Raw genomic sequence first — 15,500 nt, 5'->3', positions numbered from 1 at the left:
TAGTGGGATTGTATCAAGTTTCCCACCGTTGAGTGTGATATTGGCTGTTGGTTTGCTGTATACTGCTTTTATTATGTTTAGGTATGGACCTTGGATTCCTGTTCTTTTCTGGACTTTTAAAATGAAGGGGTGTTGAATTTTGTCAAATGCTTTGTCAGCATCTAGCGAGATGACCATGTGATTTTGTTCTTTGAGTTTGTTTATATGGTGGATTACATTAATGGATTTCCTTATATTAAACTGTCCCTGAATCCCAGTCCCTGCATGCCAATTGCCCAAAGCAAAGAAAGAATACTAAAAGCAGTAAGGGACAAGGGTCAGGTAACATAAAGGCAGACCAATCAGAATCAGACCCGACTTCTCAACAGAGATTATGAAAGCCTGAAGATCCTGGACAGATACATGCAGTCCCTAAGAGAGCACAAGTGCCAGCCCAAGCTGCTATACCCAGCAAAACTCTCAATCATCACAGATGGAGAAACCAACATATTCCAAGACAAAGCTAAATTTTCACAAATTTTGACTACAAACACAGCACTACAACAAATTATAGGTATAAAAGCCACTACAAGAGGGAAACTACATCCTTGTAAAAACAAGAAAATACCTAAGCAAGAAAACCAAAAGAATAAAGAGACACAGACACAACTCAACCTACAAAGGCAATAATAGCAGGAAACAGAAACAACTATTCCTTGATATCTATTAACATAAATGGACACAATTTCCCAATAAAAAGACATACACTATCAGACTGGATACATAAACAGAATCCAGTATTTTGCTACATACAGAAAACTCATCTCAGAGACAATGACAAACACTATCTCAGAGTATAAGGTTGGGAAAAAACCTTCCAGGCAAACACCCCTGAGAAACAAGCGGGAGTGGCCATTCTAATAACAAATAAAGTATATTTTCAACCAAAAGTTATCAAAAAAGCTAAGGAAGGACACTTTTTACTCATACAGGGGAAATTAGTCAGGAGGAACTCTAAATTCTTAACATATATGCTTCAAATACAAGAACATCCATATTCAGAAAAGAAACCCTACTAAAGCTCAAAAAATACATTACACTGCACACAATAATATTGGGAGGCCTCAAAACCCCATTCTCATCAATGGACAGATCATGGAAACAGAAACTGAACAAGGACACAGTGAAACCAGCAGAGGTTATGAAGCAATAGGAATTAATAGACATCTACAGAACATATCATCCTAAAACAAAAGAATACACCTTCCTCTCAGCACCTCATGGCACCTTCTGCAAAATTAACCATATAAGCAGTTACACAACAAGCCTAAATAAATATAAGAAGATTGATATCCTCCCATGCATTCTATCAGATCACCATGGTGTAAGGCTGGTCTTCAATTACAACAAAGAAAACAAAAAGCCCATATACACATTGAAAGTAAACAATGTTCTATTAAAAGATAGCATGGTCAAAGTAGAAATAAAGAAGGAAATTAAGGATTTTCTAGAATTTAATAAAAATGAAAACAAAGCATACCCAAACCTATGGGATGCAATCAAAGCAGTACTGAGAGGAAAATTCATATCTTTGAGTGTTTTCAAAAAGAAACTGGAGAGCACGTACAATAGCAACTTGACAGCTCTAGAACAAAAGGAAGCAGATACACCCAAGAGGAATAGATGGCAATAAATAATCAAACTCAGATCACAAATTGAGCAAATTGAAACAAAAAACCATTTAAAGAGTCAACAAACCAAAGAGCTGTTTCTTTGAGAACATCAACAAGATTGATAAACCCCAAGCCAGACTAACTAGAGGGCTAAGAGAGAGTAACCAAATTAACAAAATCAGAAATGAAAGTGGAGACATAACTACTGAAACTGAGGAAATTCAAGAAATCATCAGATGCTACTACAAAAGCCTATACTTAACAAAGCTGGAAAATATGGAGGAAATGGAGGCTTCATCCCTGGGATTCAGGGATGGTTTAATATAAGGAAACCCATCAATGTAATCCACCATTTAAACAAACCCAAAGGAAAAAACCACATGGTCATCTCACTAGATGCTGAGAAATAATTTGACAAAATTCAGCACCCCTTCATGTTAAAAGTCTTGGAAAGAACAGGAATCCAAGGCCCATACCTAAACATAATAAAAGCAATATACAGCAAACCAATAGCCAACAACAAACTTAATGGTGAGAAACTTCAAGCAATCCCACTAAAATCAGGGACTAGACAAGGCTGCCCACTCTCCCCCTACCTATTCAACATATTACTGGAAGTCCTGCCCGGAGCAATTAAACAGCAAAAGGAAATATAAGGGATATAAATTGGAAAGGAAGAAGTAAAAACATCACTGTTTGCAGATGACATGATAGTGTATGTAAGTGACCCCAAAAATTCCACCAGGAAGACCTAGAGCTGATAAACAACTTCAGCAAAGTGGCTGGATATAAAATTAACTCAAACATATCAATAGCCTTCCTCTACTCAAAGGACAAACATGCAGAGAAAGAAATTAGGGAACAGATACCCTTCACAATAGTCACAAAAACTATGAAATACCTTGGTGTGACTCTAACTAAGCAAGCGAAGGACCTGTATGAGAAAAACTTCAAATCTCTAAAGAAGGAAATCAAGGAAGATCTCAGAAAATGAAAAGATTTCCCATGCTCATGGATTGGAAGGATCAACATTTTTAAAATGACATTTTACCAAAAGCAATCTACAGATTCAATTTTGACAAAAGAGTTGTAAATATTCAATGAAAAAATGACAGCCTCTTCACCAAATGGTGTTGGTCCAACTGGCACTCGGAATGCAAAAGAATATAGTCCTTTTCTTATATCTTTGTTCAAAGCTTAAGGGCTAGTGGATCAAAGATCTCAACATTAAACCAGGTACACTGAAACAATTAGAATAGTAAGTAGGGAGAACCTTAGAACACATAGGCACAGTAGAAATTTTCCCTAATAGAACACCAATGGATCGTGCTCTAAGGTCAAAGATTGACAAGTGGGACTTAATGAGATTGCGAAGTCTCTATAAGGCTACGGACACTTTCAAGAAAACAAAATGGCAGCCAACAGATTGTGAAAAGATCTTTACCAACTCCACATCTGATAGAGGACTAATATCCAAGGTTAACAAAGAACTCAAGAAGTTAGACACCAGAGAATCAAACAACCCTATTAAAAATGGGGTACAGAGCTAAACAAAAAGTCCTCAATTGAGGAATATCAAATGGCTGAGAATCCCCTAAGGAAATGCTCAACATCCTTAGTGATCAGTGAAGTGCAAATCAAAACAAACCTGAGATTCCACCTTACACCAGTCAGAATGGCTAAGATCAAAAATTCAGATGACAGCAGTTGCTGGCAAGGATGTGGAGAAAGAGGAACACTTCTCCACTGCTGGGGTGGTTGTAAACTGATACAACTACTCTGCAAATTAGTCTGACGATTCTGCAGAAAATTGAACATAGTACTACCTGAAGACCCAGTTATTCCACTTCTGGGCATATACCCCAGAGGTACTCCAACATACAACAAAGACACATGCACCACAATGTTCATAGCAGCCCTATTTATAATAACCAGAAGCAGGAAAGAACCCAGATGTCCTTCAGTAGATGTTTGGGTATAAAAATTGTGGCATATTTACACAATAGAGTACTACTCAGCTATCACAAACAATGACTTTATGAAATTCTTAAGAAAATGGCTGCATCTAGAGAATATCATCCTGAGTGAGGTAACCCAGTCATAAAGGAAGACCTAATATACAGTCACTGATAATTGGATACTAACCCCACAAAGCTCTGAACACCCCAGAAACAACTCACAGACTATATGAAGTTCAAGAAAAACAAAGGCCAAAAAATGATGAAAAATCATTATTCTCAATCTTTACACACCAAGAAAACTTTGTCTATTTCCAGGTTACATCTTGTTTTACATGTAATTTATCCTCATTGTAACTAGTAAGATTTTAAGGCATACTATCAAACCTTTCAAAACAATCAAGTATTGACAAAAATGTATTCATATACTTTTATGTAAAAATGCTCCTAAAATCTGTACATTTATCTTTGTTTTTTAAAATAAAGTTGTTCAATTAAAAAAGATAATTATTAACATTTTTATCTCAAATGCCAAGTAACTTTATTGTTTTCATTTTCTGGAAATGGGAGTTGTGGTCAGTGATTTCCAAAGCTCTACTAATTTTCTGACTTTTAGAATTAACAGTATGATTTCCCTATGCGCTCCTCCTACACATACACAAACTCTCTCTCTCTCTCTCTCTCTCTCTCTCTCTCTCTCTCTCTCTCTCTCTCTCTCTCTCTCTCTCTCACACACACACACACACACACACACACACACACACACTCACACACACAAACACATGCACACACATACAATAAAAGTTTCTAGAGTTGAAAGAGAACTAATGAAAGACCCCTTAATTTTGGAAGCCCCTCACTCTGGTACTGGGAGAACATGAAACCAAGAACTCAAGATCCAATCTTGCTTCAATGAGGCAAGAGGTTTACTTTAGGGGGTTGGGGAGGCCAGAGTTCTGGGTATGACACCTATCTCTTGCAGGAGATAGAGGAGTCCACCCTGACCTCAATTAGGAGGACATATTTATAGGAAAAATTACATAGGTAGTTAGCAACAAGCATATAACAATTTCATTGGTTCATTCAAATTGGCATTCTCTGTCTGCTTTTGGATATGATTCAACTTAAGGCCACTCTGTTTTGGGACACACTGACCTTCATACTTGTTCTTCTCAGGACTGCAGAGTCAGACCTTATCGAGACCAGGTGCTCTGTGGCTTTTGTTCTCAGCCATGAGACATACTTTTCCTCAAGGCAGGGTTAGTGGGGCTAACTTGAAATTTTAACTCTTTCACTAATGGTGTAGGTTTAAAGACTGAACATTATCACTGATTCCTAATATGTACCACAAGCTTCCAAAGACTGAGGACAGAGATATTTTTGTCCTATAGAGTTTGCTCCATCACTGAGGAAATCTGTCTTTTCTCCACTTCCTCAACATGGAGTGGTGACAAGAACGGAGCTGTGATCTCATCAGGTTCTTCTTTGCCAAGTGGATTTCATCTTCAGTCTTTTTTATTCCCTTCAGGGCAGCTCCTCCTGTGGAAGCCAGTTCTCTTCCGTGACCACTAAACTCTAGTCAATACTAGGTCTTGTTGGTTTTACAGCTCAAGTCCATATAACAATTCCTCTTTATATTTTTGTATTGCTTTTGATAAAGTCTGATTCATTTTCATGTATATAAGAACGAATGGGGTCACCTGCCTCATTTACACTTCACTGCCGTTTCATCTCTGTGGTTTTATCAGGCCCCAGTGATATCTCCCTAGGTTCTCCTGTCCAGCTGCCCCATATCAAAATGATTAGAAAGATGGCCTTCCAGGGTTGAATCTAATGGATTCAATAAAAGATCAATCACAAGGTCAAAGTTAGTAGACACACTCTTTCTTTTTAGATAGACATAGGTTTGGCTGCATGCAGCAGACAGAAGGTAACTCTGGTCAGATTCTGGCTGATGAAAGCCAGCAGATCTATCACATGTGTGCAATGATTTGAATGGTATTAAAATTGGCAAGAGGGAGTTTGCTATTGCAGTCATTTTGCATATTAGATCTGGTATGATTCATTGCCACTTGCTAACACATGTGGAGTAACTAAATCCTAGGTGGCCAGAGAGATTCTCAGATAGCCAGAAAGCTCTATGAGTTTAAAAAGAGGTAAGTGGTACCTGAAGTGGCATGCCAGGAAGCCTTTGGAGTACATGTTGGTTTAGAACATGAAATACTTTGAAACAGTTTTTCTTATCACTCTTAAGTAACTTTTCTCTAAAAAAAATAAAAAAGAATTGGTCATATGTGAAAAGTGAATATAGTCAAGCCCCATTTTTATGATCTTTTATTTCTTTACACATAGAGAGAGAGAGAGAGAGAGAGAGAGAGAGAGAGAGAGAGAGAGAGAGAGAGAGAGAGAGAGAGAAGGGAGGAAGTGGGAGAGTGAGAGAAAGATAAAGGGGGAGAGGGAGAGAGGGAGAGAGAGAAAGATATTCAAAATGCTTTTGCTTCACTAAACACATATTCTGTAATATAGTTATTATTTTTTACCTATAAATTCAAAATAGTATGAATTTATTTTTTCCACTTCACAATCTGACAAGCAGGAGCTTCATTCCACTGCAGGTCTTATAAACCTCGGCATAATACCTCCCCCTTTTATTGAATATATATTCTTCTCTCATAGAATGCATCCTGACCACAGTTTCCCCTTCCCCCAGTCCTCCCAGTCCCCACCCCCAGTTTCCTTTCCTCCTGATCTACTATCCCTTCATTTTTTTCTTCAGAAAAGAGCAGACCTTCAAGAAGAGCCAGCAGCCAAACAGGATAAAACAAGATACAATAAGATAAGGCAAAAGCTTTCCTATAGAGTCTGGACATGACAACCTTATAGGAGGAAAAGTCTTAAGCACAACAACAAAAAAAATGTCAGAGACACACCTGTTTCTACTGTTAGGAGTCCCACACAAACCCCAAGCTATCAGCCATAATTTATAAACAAAGGGAATTTTTTCCTTCCTTACAATCTCAAAGGTAGGTATTCTATTCCACTTTAGATCTTATGAGATTCAGTACATTACCTTTTTTTTATTGAAATTAGATTCTTCCTCCTAATCCATCTTGACCACAGTTTTCCCTCCCTCCACTCCCCTTCGTTCTGCCTTCACTTCATTCTCCTCAAGAATCATTCCCTTTCCAGGTCCCATGCTTCATGTTTTAGTCTACGTGAGCCCAAGTGTGCCTCAGTGGGCCATGTTCTCCCAGCATCCTACATCTCCTCTGTGTCCTATAATTTTTTCCTCTCCCCTTTCCACAGGAGTTCCCAGACTCTGTGGGGTGGGGAGCTTGATAGATCCCTCCATTATCCCTCTCTCCTCATAATGTCTGGTTGTTGCCTCCACACACTCACTCCAACTTACTGCCAAATGAAACTTCTCTGATGATGATCGGATAAGGCACCAAGTACAGCAAAATATCATTAGAAATAATCTCATTGATGTTTTTCACCAGTTGTGTGGTTCTACTCTAGGTCTGTGAGCTTTCCAGTTTCTGGTTCTTGGTCATCAGTCAGTATAGGGCACAGTTGGCTGAGCCTAAATTAAAGCAAACATTAGTTGACTGCTCCCACAAGTTCTGTGCCACCATTGTTTCAGCAAATCTTTCAGAAAGGACAGATCATAGGTTGAGTGATTTGTGGCTGAGTTGGTATCTAAATTTCTCTTTCCATAGCCTACAGAGTACCCTCTTGTGCCAGAGTATAGAATGTAGGGCTGAAGGCTCAGTGTAGATACAGTCTCAACCTCTTTACATTCAATACAATGGATGAAGAATGTATACCTTTTCAATTATGGGAACACTCCTGGGATTCCCATTGGCAGTTTTCAACCACTGTCCTCACTACCATTTTGTTTTGGTCTACTTGGTTGCAGTTGAGCAGTACAGGTAACATGAGGAACAGATGGAGGGTTGGTTTCTGTCCTATTTGGAATGCAACAGAAGTAAGCAGGATCATTTAAAATATCATCACAATATCGAGGAAAGTGCACAACTTAAAACTTATTGTGTATACTTGAAATTTTTTATTTGGCATCTTTGAATTGCAAATTAATACACAGAAATTCAAGTCACAGATAAGGGGAGCCTAAACTACATATCTTAAGGAGGGATGGACATTTAAGAACAATTTATATTCCTTGAGTAATTTTTTGTAGACTTGCATTTAAGCTTGATGTAGGATGACTTTTAGCATTCAAAAATCCATTTTTTGATATAAATAGATAACCATTTATATACTTCTTAAAATTATGGAACTTTTTATTTCAGAAGGAGTCCATCTTACTTGCAGATGGAGAACAGGATTCAGTATCTTCAAAAATAAGCAACTAACTTAGCCACCAGTGAACTTTATGGTTTCAGTTTGGTTTCTTCTACAATAGATACTTACCATATGTAATATAGTGAGCATTGCTTTGTCTACCTGCCCTGTTCTTTTAATGCTGTTACTATGGGTCTAGACCAGACTTTTATTCCCTCCAGTCAGAAAACACAGTTATTTAGTGGTCGTCTATGTTGTATCACTCCTATTTCTAATCTATGTTGCAAATTAATTCCAAACCAATCTTTCAAACTTAGGTTCTTGATCAGTAATTGTCTTTTTAAATTTTCTTTTTTTTGGCATATTTTTAATTTACATTTCAAATGTTATCCTCTTTCCTTACTTCCCCTTTGTAACTTTCCTATCCCCTCCTCCTGCTTATATGGGGGTGCTCCTTCACCCCCTCCTTCACACCTCTGCACCCCAACATTCCCCTATACTGGGGTGTCAAGCCATGGTAGTATCAAGGGCTTCTCCTCCCACTGATACCCAACAAGGCCATCCTCTGCTACATATGCACCTGGAGCCATGGGTCTAACCATGTGTTCTCTTTGGATAGTGGTTTAGTCCCTGGGAGCTCTGGTTGGTTGGTATTGTTGTTCCTATACACTTGCAAAATCCTTCATCTCCTTCAGTCCTTTCTCTAACTCCATAATTGAAGACCCTGTTCTCAGTTCAATGGTTGGCTGCAAGAATCTGCTTCTGTATTTGTCATGATTTAGCAGAGATTCTCAGGAGACAGCTGTATCAGGTTCCTGTTAGCATGTACTTCTTGGCATCATCAATATTGTCTGGGTTTGGTGGCTGTATATGAGCTGGATCTCTAGGTAGGGCAGCCTCTGGATGGCCTTTCCTTCAGTTTTTTTGCTCCAAAATTTGTCTCCTTATTTCCTTCTGTAAATATTTTTGTTTTCCCTTCTAAGAAGGACTGAAGCATCTGTATATGTTCATAGAAGCCTTATTTATAATAGCCAAAATCTGAAAAGAACCCAGATTTTCCTCAAGAGAGGAATGGATACAGAAAATGTGGTACATTTACACAATGGAGTACTAGTCGGCTATTAAAATCAATGATTTCATGAAATTCTTAGGCAAATGGATGGCACTAGAAAATATCATCCTGATTGAGGTAACCTGATTACAAAAAACAAACAAACAAACAAACAAAAAAACCCAAAAAAACAAAAACAAAACAAAACAAAACAAAAAACAAAGAAAAAAAACAAAAACAAAAACAAAACACACACACACACACACAGTATGAATATTAGCCCCAACGCTCAGATTAAACAAGACCACAGAATTCACAGACCACATGAAGCTCAAGAAGAAGGTTGATCAGTAATTTTTAATGACTCCTAACTTCCTAGACTTTTTTTCTGTAGGTATTTAAGTGAGAAACAGCCTGGGAATCCTTAGAGTATTGACATCACAACTCAATGTGTTCATAGCTAGATGATTTGAAGATTTATTTCATATCTCTGGAACCTAAATTGTTTATCTCTATATAGGTAATAATAACTAGTTTGCAAGACATTTTGGAGGATTCAATGAGGAAAGAGATGCAAAATATTAGGTGCTCAGAGAATGACACTTCTATATCCTGAGTCCGATCAATATGACTTCATAGATTTACTATGAATTACAAAGTTGTGAAGGATGTTGTATGTAGCCCAGGGTCATCTTAAATATAGGTCTTCCTGCTTTTACTTCCTGCATGCTGAGCACACAAGTATTGCCCACCCTCTATTGCTGTATTTCCTTTAGAAAGACCTCCTGCAACCAAAAATTCTGGGTACTTCTCTTCACCAGGATTGATCATTGCCTTTTTAAAACTATAGATATTGTTTTTGTACTTTCCATAAATGCTTTGTGACTAGGTGGGCTCAATAAATATATGTAGAATTTGTGATTCCTAGAATGTGTTTACCATCAGAAAGTGCCATTTATATTTGGTAAAATAACTTTAATTTGCCTTTTAATCAATCTCATTGTATCTGGCAGGATGAGTCCATTTCCCTGCATCAGATGATCCATTAGGAGCCTGTTGCTGACATTCCAGATATGATGAGGTTATTTGCTCACTATTGGATGCTTTCACTTAGGATGTAGCCAGCGGTGTATAGACATTTGGTCCCCTCTGATTTTGCTTGGAGTTTTCCTACAACAGCTAGATGGGACAGGACAGAAGAACTTTCTTCTGATTGGTTGGATAGTTAAACAAATGTTAGTGGCTCCTTTAGCTAGTGCCAACTTTGGATGGCAAGAAACTTCAAATACTGCTAAGAAGGGACATTATTCAAGGGGGGAGTATTGATTCTACTTCCTCTTTCTCCAAAGTACTGAAAGGACAGGAGGAACTGACCAGGCCTGGTTTGATAGCCAGTTCTTTTTTTTTTTTTTTTTTTTTTTTTTTTTTTTTTTTTTAAGAAAAGACCAGCTATGCATTTATTTGCATAAAGCCAAAGGATGAACTTAATCCAACATAACATCCCATGAGGTGTACAGTTAAATTACTGTCTTCACGAGTTGCTGGTTTCTCTCCTCACTCTCTCATATGCTTTACATATATGCTTGGAGACATGAGACATCTACACATCTTCAGTTTTCAAAGAATCAGTATTAAGTCCAAAAAAGTCTTTTTTGATGATATATCGAACACACTGCAAAATCACATTTCTTTCATGTCGAATATCTGGAGCTAGAAGCATTTCCAGGAGATATGGGTGACGTGTTCTTGGTTCAAACAATGGATGGCAGTGGCTCTTTTTCCGCTTCAGGTGTATCCTTCTGAGTCCGTTCCTCTGGCTCTCCCGCTTGGGTCCTGAGAGGGTCCTATTGGTTGTCTGGACACTGGGCCTCGGACTCTTGGGAGGACTGCCGTGAAGGACGTGGTTTTCTGCCAGGACCTCCGCCTCAGTCTTGATGGGAGTTTCTTCTGGTTCACTCTCTGACCCCGAGGCATCGCCATAGCTGCTCATCAGTGAACACAAGGCTGGTGTCACTTCCTTGGGCACTACAGCCCTTTGTGCTTTGTCTTCCTTATCAGACTCAGAGTCGGTGTGGGTCAAAGCACCAAGAGGGTCTACATTATCCTTGGACGGAACTTCAGGCTTCGAATCTCTGGCATGACTGCCCAGTCCTATGACTGCTCTCTGTCTAGCCCCAGCACTTTTCCATTTCTGATGTTTGCCAGGACTCCTGATCTTTGCCATCTGTGAATGTCTGAACATGCCCTTCATTTTGCCGTACTTCGTGGTTGTCAGCACTTCGCCTCTCTTTTCCTTTTCCAGCTGCAACTTTCTCTTCCTTTCAATGTTGGCCAGAGTTGGGTAGTTTTACCGTCTTTCTTCCCTCCATCTTGCAATCTCCTCTGGAGTGTCCAGCTTGATCTTCTTCATACCAGGAGCGTGCATATTTCTCCAATGAAACTGGACAATCTTCTCATGTGCACTAAAAGAGCAATCTACTTCAGGGCACTTTGTAAAAAATATGGAACGCTTCACGAATTTGTGTGTCATCCTTGCGCAGGGGCCATGCTAATCTTCTCTGTATCGTTCCAATTTTAGTATATGTGCTGCCGAAGCGAGCACTGATAGCCAGTTCTTAAAAACAACATAAGCAAAATAAAAAGTGTGTTTTACACCCTGATTTGCAGCTTCTCCTCCTCCCCTGACTCCCCTCTTAGTCTGTCCCTCTCTGCTCTTCTGCTTCCTCCCTTCTTCCTTTTTACTCAGAGAAGGGGAGGCCTCCAATGGATATTAATCTGTCTTGGCATATCAAGCTGAAATAGTACTAAGCCCATCTTCTCCTACTGAATCCAGACAAGGCATCCCAGTTGGAGGAAAAGTGTCCAAAGGTAAGCAACAGTGTTAGAAACAGCACCTGCTTCAGTTGTTAGATATGTAGACCAACCTATATATCTCTTACATATATGTAGGGGTCCTAGGTCTATCCCATGCACAGTGTTTGGTTGGTCCTTTTGTCTCTGTGAGCCCCTAAAGGCCAAGGTTAGCTGATTCTTTGGAGATTTTTTTTTTTTTTTTTTTTTTTTTTTTTTTGTGGTATCTTTGACCTCTCTGGCTCCTTCAATTTTTCCTCCCCCTTTTCCACAAGATTCCCAAGCTCTGCCTAGTGTTAGGTTCTGGGTCTCTGCATATGTTTTTCTTAGTTACTGAATGAAGGCTCTCAGAGAGCATTTATCCTCGACTCCTGTCTGCAAGTATACCAGAATATCATTGATAGTGTGAGGGATGATCTCTCTCTCTCTCTCTCTCTCATGAGATGTGTCTCATGTTGGACCAGTCATTCATTAGCCATTTCCTTAATTTCTGCTCTATCTTTATTTATCCCTGCACACATCTTATAGGGAGAACCAATTGTGGGTTGAAGGTATTTTCCATGGGTTGGTGTCCCCATCTCTCCATTGGAAGGCTTGCCTGGTTACAGAAGGCGGTCATTTCAGGTTCTTTTGTCAATTCTAAGTACCTGTGTCTTGGATTCCGGGCTTGCATTTTCAAGTTTTCTGTTTTATTTCCTGCTTTTTGTTTGATTTTTAGTACCATGTTATTTTCTTCCTAATGACTGGAAGTCTTTGTTTTCTGATGACTACTCTAAACCCAGTGCATGACCTTGTTTTTATCAGATTACCCCTACCCTACTTTGGAATGTTCTAAACACTTACCTTTTCTAATTCAAATTTGCTCTGTTTAAATTACCTTTTAAGTTTCACTGATGTGTTGAAAATTTTACTCATAGCTCCACACATTGCTGAGTTTCCTTTACTCTAGATTTCAGTAGTAAGCTTTGTCCCTTTAAAATGTAAATTATACTTTAATATAATATTGTTATTAAATCTTTGAAATTTTCATACAATATATTTTGATCATATATCACTGAACTCTTCCCCTTAACTTCCAGTTCCCAACCCTTCACATTTTTCTCCTCCTCCACCTCCTCTTGCTCCTCCTCCTACTTTCCTCCTCCTCCTCCTCCTCCTCCTCCTCCTCCTCCTCTCCTCCTCTCCTCCTCCTCCTCCTCCTCCTCCTCCTCCTCCTTCTTCTTCTTCTTCCCCCTTCTTCCTTCTCTTCTTTTATCTATGAACCCTTATTTGTTTACCTATGTACTCATATGGGTTTGGGAGCAGTCCACTGAAGTGTTGTCACCTATCCTTAAATAAAACTAACTCATTTTACCCCAGAAGCCACCAACTTCCAGAGTTCCTCAGCTGACAACAGGTAGGGGCACCTGAACTTCTCCCATTGCATGCTAGAACATTGACTGCCTTTACTTTGTAGAAGCAACCACAGAGGGTATAAGTCCACAAGTGTGGTCATTCTGTCCTGTCTGTAAAGCAGTATTCATCCAGAACATCTACCTACCCTTGCAGTCTTTCTGGTTCCTATTCCCCAAATGGTGACTGAGCCTTAGAGATGTTACTTTTGATTTTCTATCATGCTTATAATACTCTTTACTTTAAATTTAAATGTAATATACATTTTAAAAAATGACTGGTTTTTTTTTGTCCAGTAAAGTGCAAAAATATACCCCAAGTGTGCTCAGTAAATTACTTTAGGATTTATTTGGATACTCCTGACAGAAGCATTTGGTCACCACACTCATTATGTTCAGCAGCTTAGTTAAGGTTGTTGTTTGGTAGCAAATAAATATCCTCTGCAGTCATTCTAATGGGCAGTTAATGCTAACTTCAGTGTTGTCACGACAATATTCCAAAACCACGTATTTCCTTTAAAAGCCATGAATCAGTCATGCAATCAGGCTGTCAGGAATATGACATTGGAAATTAGGGGCAAGGCAAACCATAAATTTGCTGATCATTAGCTTGGTAAATTTAGAAAGTGATCTGTCATCTTTCACAAAGAGCTTAGCTATCAGCCTGGGAAAGGTGGTAAATGATGATTATAAGCAGAATGAAGATATGACAAAGTCAAGTTGTAGGGGCAGGTCAACACATCGCATTAGCCATTTATTTATTCATTTTGTTTTAGGTCATAGTACCATGAAATATATTTTTATTTAGTTTCTCTGAGACATTATTCTCCATGGTTCAGAAACAGATTTAAAAGGAATAGTTTTGGTACCTGGAACTCTCATTTCTAGAAGTTTGCCCTTAAATGAGAGCCATATTAAAAACACACATTTTTTTTTTCTCCATACAAAACATGCAAGCAGGCCATTACCTTTTACATTGTCCCTGTTTTTGTATCTATGAAAACAAAAAAATGCGGTTGCTAGAGAGAAGAAAACGTTGGAGGCCATTTCCATTCTGATAGTGTGTTGAGGCAAATGCTGCCCAACTTATATGTAAGAAGCTTTATTCATTGAAAGGACATTTGTTCACAGTTTAGAGCAGAATTTGGTCTATTGCTCAATGAAAGGAGGTTTTTAGTTGAGGAAATGGTGGATGAATGTGTTAATAAACAGAAAACTATTTCATTGTAAAAATCTGGTGTTTTGGTCTGAGCTGAAATTTGTTTCCCTGACATTTCTTGTTGTGTTTTCCTTTGCTGATTTTGTTTTAAAACTCAGCCAGAAGAGAGCAAGTTAAAACAAGGCTATCAGGAGACTGGCTTGGGACTCTCTTATGAGCATTCTTCCTTTGCTTCTTCTGTCTCCTGCTTTTCATTCTGAGTTCATAATAAAATTATCCAGCCTGAGCAGAAGGAACTAATCATGCCGATTATTTGCTTGGTGTTGGGTAATTCTGTTCACTGACGTTAGGGAGTCTTTGTTTAGAATTCCAGTGCAGTTCTCTGCTGAAATCATGAGATAGACAAGCACATCTGTACCTGGTTTGGATCCTGTGGCAGAACTTCCTATCATGTGTAGAAGAGACTCAGCTACAGTAGAGTTAAAGGAACTTCACTGAGATGCAATGTTTCCATTTGGGTTTTAGATAAGAGATATAACAATTTAGTTTTTCTATCTTGAGAGAAAAGGTCAAGGCCTTGAACATGGTACTTGACTCTCAAATACGTAACTCTTACCAAAGTGAATTTGGTATTCCATATATGTGTCTATTATGACAAACCCTAGTGAGGTAGATTTCATCTAAGCATCAGAATAATGACCAAAGCCATTTTTTTGTCAACTCTTTAGGGACAGATTTTTCAATTAAAAATGCTGCATGCATACGGGAGTTTAGTTTGTATCTATGTTTGTACATTGTGTACATGCTTAGTGCTTGCAGAGGCTAGAAGAGGGAGTCAGGTCCTTCAGGTATAACATTTCAAAGGGCAGTATTCCACCATGAGAGGGCTAGGCAAGTGTTCTATCTCACAGTACATATCAGACATTACACTAATTTGCTAAACAGTTTAAAAGGTCCCTTCAAATATTTTTTTCTGATAGTGAAAAATCTATATTTCAATTGTGTGTCTTGCTGCCTTTTTTTTTTTACAGGGCATTGGACTCAAAAGTGTGTTTCTTGGCTCTTGACACAGGTGAAGCTGGGCTTTCTTTAGTTTTTTTAAATTCAGTCTTCTATGCAGTTCTTTCTCCTTTA

General features: G+C 38.6%; 1 pseudogene across 1 annotated transcript; it reads right to left on the bottom strand.

Annotated features, from left to right (window-relative positions):
- Window positions 1–10,566: 10,566 nt before the first annotated feature.
- Window positions 10,567–11,496, bottom strand: LOC308417723 (FMR1-interacting protein NUFIP1-like; annotated as a pseudogene). The gene has a single exon. The product of its transcript is annotated as an FMR1-interacting protein NUFIP1-like (transcript).
- Window positions 11,497–15,500: the final 4,004 nt, after the last annotated feature.

The sequence above is a fragment of the Micromys minutus genome (assembly GCF_963924665.1).
Source record: "Micromys minutus genome assembly, chromosome: 1".
Classification (NCBI taxonomy): domain Eukaryota; kingdom Metazoa; phylum Chordata; class Mammalia; order Rodentia; family Muridae; genus Micromys; species Micromys minutus.
Note: the sequence above shows the minus strand (reverse complement) of the source record. Positions and strands in the feature narration are given on the sequence as shown.